This window comes from Ambystoma mexicanum, chromosome 9 (assembly GCF_040938575.1).
Source record: "Ambystoma mexicanum isolate Mex_15411 chromosome 9, UKY_AmexF1_1, whole genome shotgun sequence".
Lineage (NCBI taxonomy): Eukaryota > Metazoa > Chordata > Amphibia > Caudata > Ambystomatidae > Ambystoma > Ambystoma mexicanum.
The window spans coordinates 625,330,456-625,337,641 of record NC_090931.1 but is presented as its reverse complement, the minus strand read 5'-3'; the positions used below and the strand labels follow the sequence as shown (position 1 = coordinate 625,337,641).

The window sequence follows — 7,186 nt, the reverse complement described above, 5'->3', positions numbered from 1 at the left end:
TGAAAAGAAACACAATTCATCAAAACTGAGAGATTACGAAATGTATGAAATGCTTCTATAAAACGGAAACACAATCTATTACATTGAAAGATTGTTACACACCACCCCGCTGCCTTGAATTTGAGTGATTTGTTTCAAGGAATTTGGCGCAACTTGAATGTCCCTAATGTACTACAATAATCGTACCAGCAATCACTAATTCAATAACATTGTGAAACATACAGCCTCCTCCCCCACCCAGCACATAACTGTTAAAGGTATTCTTAGAGTACTAGTCGCCTGTGCCAAAGCAATTGTTTTTTCCTGAAATGTGATGGGTGGTCTATCGTGTAACATTTCAGACTATGGTCTACCCAACTCCCAGACAACCCAAATCACTTTGAGGCCATACCAATGGAAGTTAGACGCTATGCCAGTGTCACATACCACGTGCTCGGACTGTACTCTCCATCGATGGAACCGTGAATGGCATCCCCAACCACCATAGAACTGAAAAAAAGCAAAAGAATAATACACACACATGCATAACACACTAACTAGCTTCCTTTCGGGCACCATGTAAATATTGATTATACAAAAAAAAACATTTGAGGCATTTTTAAATACTCGATGTAGAGTCGATTTGACTAGACAGATATCTGCTACAGCTCTGCTGCACAGTTTACTGCACCCAGGCATAATCCCAACCAGCACAATATTCTCCCTCCACCGCTTCCATAAAACAGTCATCTTCCTCCCAGCCCGTTCCCATGCAAATAGCCATTTGTGTTGCATGATGTCGGCAGTGCTTGGAACACAAACGTCTGCGGTCATCCTCAGAATTAGGCACGGGTAAACACTGATTGCACATATAGATCAGGTCACCCCTACTGATGTGCAACAACAGGACAACTGTATACATGTATAGGGGTTCCCCTGGGGACCGCTGTGGTGGGGGTCAATTATACTTTAGGTTTATAGTCTACACTGCAAATAGAATGATTCCTCATTAAGTCAGTAGTTATTTTCATAAGATACGTGTATCAACCATGATATCACGCTTTGGTATCGCAAGTGAAACTGAACACAATCACGTAAGTTCTCCAACTGGAGGGTTTTTATTCAAAACAAGTTAAGAAAAAGGAAATGGCAAGAATACTCATAAGGCTTCACATGTGTAATACATCAAAGAATTGAAAGAAAGAGACAATTTACTCAGTGCTGGAGTTCAAGAAAATAAGACAAAATCTGCAATTTCAAAACATACTAACAGTTTAGAAAGTATACCTGGTGAAAGAAAGGAAAAGAAACAAGAAACAGATAAAAATGTCCATAGAGAGAGGAAACAAATCTGAATTTCAGTCATCAATTCCTTAATTGATAGAGGTCTGACTGATGAACATCAAAAACTATTTCTGGTCGCTCTATCAGATATGGTAAGTAAATATCCATGTAAACAACAGGACGACAACACAGAAGCAAATTAAAATGGGAGACAGGGAAATCTCCGTTTCTGGAACCAAATTGTGGAACACCCTCCCAGTAACATTCAAAGTAAGAAGCCCCCATCTTCACCTCTCTCAAGAGATCATACTAAAAGAAAGAACTGTGAACCCTGTGGATGTACGCACTGTATAGAGTAGACTACACAATTAAACACTTGGCAGAGCAGATAGGAATATAGAGAAACGGGAGCCTCTTCCCAATAGGCAGAAGTCCCAGAAAAGCTAGTAGGGCAGATGTACTGCATGTTGAGTTAAATCCCAACTTTGCCTCAATCCTCCAAGAATTCTAGAATCTTCTACATTTTAGGAAGTTGTCCTTATTTCCATGTTGCCTCTGGCCCTTGCCATGCATGTAACAACCAATGGCTGTAGGAGATGAATGGTGGGTAGGGGGTCGTTCTCTCCACCCAATCTGGATAGATGCTGTGTTGGCAGGGTCTTTGTTTCGTCGCTGGCTGGTCTTCAGGGGGGATGTGGTGTAGGGTCAGCGGGAGAACCTTTACCATTACTAAACTCAGTAATGGTAACGGTTAGACCGATACCCCTTTGAGCCCCTTCAGCTGGCCGATGCATCCTCCTGTGGTCCAGAGAGATCCAGTCCCATGACATGAGGACTCTGCATCCCAAGAGCCTGTTGGCATGCCTGGAGGAAAGGTGGAATGGTGCCTTCAGGCTCGTCTTCACCTCCAGCAGTGGTCGGACGTGAAGGCCAGTGTAGTACATCATCTATACTGTAGTGCCTTATTACCAACTTACAGTATATGATGATATCCCACCTAGGACCATCGGGCAGCCTGCATCAAACATCTGTGAAGGCAACACAACGAGACTGTGAATCGATCGATGAAAAGTAAGCGGTGCAGCTGAGGAGATCGTAAGGTTAGTAAGTGGTAGGGCAGGGGCTGGATGCAAGGGATCGGGAAGGACGTGGGATTCCAGTGGCAGCAAGCGGTGTGTCTGATTGTGGGGCGCCAAGAAAGGGAGAGGATCAAGCAGGAGCAAGGGTCCCAAGAGAAGCACACAGCTAATAGATTTCAGGAGAATCAAACACAGGTCCAGGGAAAAGAGTAGCCATATGTATTATAAAAAAGAAGGCAAGAAATCCTAAGGAGGCAAAACAGACTGGAGCAAGTGGTTCCGGGGATAACAATGAAAATGGGTGGCAATATACTAGAGGATACAAGCCAAAGGGGGTTAGAGGTAGGGGAGGGCTAAGGATTAACAGTAAGCAAGCAGGGGGCATGGCAAAGGGATCTAGAGAGAAGCCAATATGGGTTTAGGAGGAGTGATCTGGAAAGGATCAAGTATGAATAGGTGCATGCTATCCAAAAATAAATGGCATCATTAGATTACAGGCCTTAGCTATAGATCAAGGCAAGCAATCCTGGAAAAGCAAGCACGGGATGCAACAGATCGGAGGAGATGCACAGCTGAGGTCATGGAGGAGAGATTCAGGAGATGCCGGGCGGGAGAACAGATGCTTTGGTAAGAAGTGGAGTAAATGAAAAGGAGATCTAGAAAAAAGCAGGGAGGGCGTCTGGAACAACAGAGTAGAATAAAAGAAGTGGAGGGCTGGGGGTTCAGGCAAAAAGAAAGCTAGAGTAAGTAGAAATGGGAAAGAGAGAAGTGATCCCAGGGAAAGGGGGCAGGGTGATGTGGCCTAGTGGAAGGAGGAGACGAGGAGTAGTGATATAGTGTAAGTGAATAGGGCAGAGGAAAGATCCAGGTGGTGTAGAAGGTAGGGAGATCTAGTGTAGGGGGGTGGACTCCCAGCCTTGGAGAAGAGATCCAGGAAAAGAAGGAGGCAGTGAGATACAACCAGGAGGAAGGAGGATGGAGTGACCAGAGATCTAGGGAAAAGCAGATCAGAGAGAAGAGCTTCAGGTGACGGTGGGCAGGGAGTAAAGATACAGGGGCCGGTAGGGGCAAAGAGGGGAGGTCCAAGGGAAGGATGTGGCAAAGAGAAAAGATCGTGGGGGAGGGGGGAAGCATGGGGCATGGAGATAAGATCCAGGCCAAGGAGGTATGGGTGAAGATATCTATGGGAAGAGGGCGCCTAGAGAGTGCATTTATGGGGACAGAGAAGTAAAATACATATAGAAGAGGAAGAAACACAGACAAAAATCAAGGGTAAGGAAGAAAGGGGCAGGGCAAAGGGATCCAGCGGTAGGAAGAGACAGGGAGACGAGATCCAGGTGATAGGTGTGAAAGGGAAAAGAGAAAGGAGGGCGTATAGACATAGGGAGGAGTAAAGATATTACATGGAAGCATGCAGAGTAGGAGACCAGGTTAGAGACAACTTGGGTTTGGATGAAGGAATCCATGGGAATAAAGCAGTGGACAGGGAGCATGCACCTTGGGAATGCATGATGCCTGCAGGGGAGAAGAAGGAATCCAGAGGAGGAACGCATGTGGCAGGCATAGCGGGGCACATGGAAGGGGGGACCAAAGGGACCAAAATGGGGGTGGGGAAGAAATCCTAGGGGCAGGTTACCACTTGCAGTAAACCTCTGTTTAATTGTCTGTAACTAAATTTTCCCCTTGTTCCCTTCCCACCACATTCTACATAAGCCAACAAAGCAGAAAGAAATGCCCACAAACCGAATGGTGCCTGACTTACTAACCCCATAACGTTGCATTGCACGCCACCCCAGTGAATGGGTTAGGGTACTGTTAAAAAGCTCTCGTGTTGTCCTATTAAGGCAATGGATTCACTGTCACCTCTGCCAGCCAGTCCCATTTACCGAATTAAAGGATTCGTACTATATCACCGAAAGTACTGGTGATGAGTACCAGTACAGTCCCATTGAAATCAATAAAAACCAGGTAAAAGGAGGGCGGCTGCCCCTTTGAAAAGACCTGTCTGTACTGGGTGCTGAATATTGGACTCTGCTCCCATGTTTTTCACAGGCTCCTCCCAAAACTCGGCCAAGTCTTACCCCAAACCACTTTGGGGGTACACCACTTTCCTAACCATGCCTATTTTAGAGGCTAACTCCCTAATATGTTGCAGAGGACTTGCCGCAGGTGCCAATCGAGTCCAAAAACACGAAAGCTCCCGTTAGCTGTGACCTTCATTGGCAGAAATCCACCCTACCTGGGGGTTTTCTTCGTTTGCACTTTTCTTTTGCGTGGAGGCGGCTGTGGAGAGAAAGGAGTAGAAAGATACTACAGGTCAGCAACCCCCCCCCTCACCCCACCCCCCCCGCTCAGTGCCTTGGCTATTGGCCAATCCTTTCAGAAGGATGTATGTCTGTGTAGGTTTCTGTCTGACTGATGACCCTCCTCTCTAGGCTACTGTCATGGGCAGAAAGCCTGCCCTGGCGAGTAGCTTAAATACTGCGGCGAAGCATACCCTACTGTGGTGTAAGGAATCTGTACCAGAATAACAAATATACCTACTGTGGTGGATTGAACCCTGGCTGTAGTGGGAAGAACCCCTACAACGGTGCAAAGGGCCTCTGTTGTATGAGGACAACTACTGAAGTGACAAGTGCTATCTATTGTGGGAGAATATTGTGAGAATCCCGGCTAATACCATGGAGAAGCCTAGCCTAGCTTGGCGTGACGCACCTACCTCAGTGAGAAGCAGGCATTCCTTGAGGAAAAGCACTGCACTGCGGCGAGACGCCCCTTCTGTGGTGAGAGTTCAAATGCCGTGAGGACAAGTACTACTGTGGTGAGAAGGCCCTTGCTTTGCTGAGAAGCCTGCATGCCATGGAGAAAAAGAACCTTCCGTGGTGTGAAACCCCTGCCTGTGTGAGAAGCTCACAGACCATGAAGAAAAGCAACCTACTGTGGCGAGAAGCCACTACTTTGGTGAGAATATCCTACACTATACAAAAGCATGCTACTGTGGTGAGCAGTGCATACCTTGGTGAGAAGCTTGAATATCATGGAGGAAAGCACTATAGTGGTGAGCAGCTCCTATATGGTACAGATACACACTACTGTGGTGAGCAGTGCATACTTTGGTGAGAAGCTAGAATGTCACAGAGGAAATCCCTACAGTGGTGAGAAGCCACTACTTTGGTGAGAAGCTCCTATACTATACAACACACTACTGTAGTGAGCAGTGTATACCTTGGTGAGACGCTAGAATATCACAGAGGAAATCCCTACTGTGGTGAGAAGCCACTACTTTGGTGAGAAGCTCCTATACTATACAAAAACACACTACTGTGGTGAGCAGTGTATACCTTGGTGAGAAGCGTGAATATCACAGAGGAAAGCAGTACTGTGCCCTGGAGAAAATGATACCTTACTTTGGTTAGACGCCCCTACCCCTTGGTGTGAAAGACACCCTACGCTAGTGAGAACCTCACACACCACAGAGAAGAGCACCACTGCGGTGAGAAGCCCCTACCCTGGTGCAAAGCTCGCATACCATGCACTAAAGGCACCATACTGCGACGAAGACCTAACCTTGGTACGCAGACACATGCAATGAGAAAAGTACTCTTCTGTGGAGAGCAGTAGCCCTACCATGCCAGGGTAGCAATAGCCGTACCTTAGCCTGAAGTGCTGCTCTCTGTAAGGGGAACCCCCCATACTATTCTGAGCAGACCTGCTGTAGTGGGAAGGTCCCCATACAGTAGTAGGACCTACCCTAGTGTGGTACCCTGAAGTGAAGTACCCTACCGAGATGCCGCCCCGTTCTTTGCTTGGACGCTCACCTGGCATGGTACAGCCACAATGTAGCCAGGCTCCCCCACTCTTGCCCCCTTTACACAGTGAGAGGCACTGTAGCACGAGGAGACCCCCTACCTACCTTGCTTAGAAGTCCATCTGGCGCAGTGAGAGACCCGCAAGCGGTCTTCGCCTGTAGGCAGTGGGGTCCGGTGCGGGTCTGTTCTGCCTCCCCCTCTAGAGAGGAGATCGGCTGAGTGACTGCGGCTCTGTCCCCTCCTCGGGGTCTTCCAGTCCCGCCGTGTGGGATGCGGTGGCGCGTGAGTGCTGCTCTCCCTCCCGGGCGCGCGCAAGATGCAGGTGGCCGCCTCTGTCCTGCCTAGGCGCGGGGTAAGGCCTATCCATCCTCTGGGGCCTGGTCTCGTGTCTGCGGCCCAGCCCTGGGCCCAGACACTTATATGGCGCTGGTATCATTTGCATATCAGCGTCTACTCCCATCCTCCCCACTCCCCTCTGGGCCTGCTCCCCTCCCTGCTCTGACAGTACCCGGGCGGTGTCACTCCACTCCCGGCCGCACAGTGCTCCTCTTGCCGCCTCACCAAGAACATGGCATTAAGCCTTGTCGTGTTTAGCGGCTTGTGACTGTTTTCCGGGCCACACGTGGGCACTTGTGCACCGCAGCGCTCAATGAGACCGCGGCAGGGGGGGGGGGGGAGTCTCAATGGCAGCACTTCTCGACACGTTTGCCACATTGTGAGCAGCCCCTGCTGGTTTCTCGGCAGGGGTCGTTTCCTGTAAATAGACATTACTTAGAACGAGATGCTGCACTTGCACGTCTCAGCAGGGCAGCTGGGCTTTTTTTTATTTATTTTACTTTTTTTTTTTTACCACAAGTGACTGTACAGTACTTCTAAGTGGGGCAGCACTTGGACATCCGTGCGGGACTATTTAGGGTACTTGTGAGAAGGGTTGCTATACTTTTGATGGGGGCAGCCCCAGCCCTTCTCAAGGAGGCTCATCTGCTATACTGAATGCTGCAGTACCAACACTTCTTTGGGGGGCGGGGGACTTCC

At 48.6% G+C, this 7,186-nt stretch overlaps 1 long non-coding RNA gene across 1 annotated transcript; it reads right to left on the bottom strand.

Moving 5' to 3' along the window:
- Nucleotides 1-1,074: 1,074 nt before the first annotated feature.
- Nucleotides 1,075-6,523, bottom strand: LOC138488375 (uncharacterized). The gene is made up of 2 exons (XR_011274648.1): nucleotides 6,256-6,523; nucleotides 1,075-2,291 (listed from the first exon to the last, which is right to left on the bottom strand). It is a non-coding gene; the product is annotated as an uncharacterized lncRNA (long non-coding RNA).
- Between the last annotated feature and the right edge of the window lie 663 nt (nucleotides 6,524-7,186).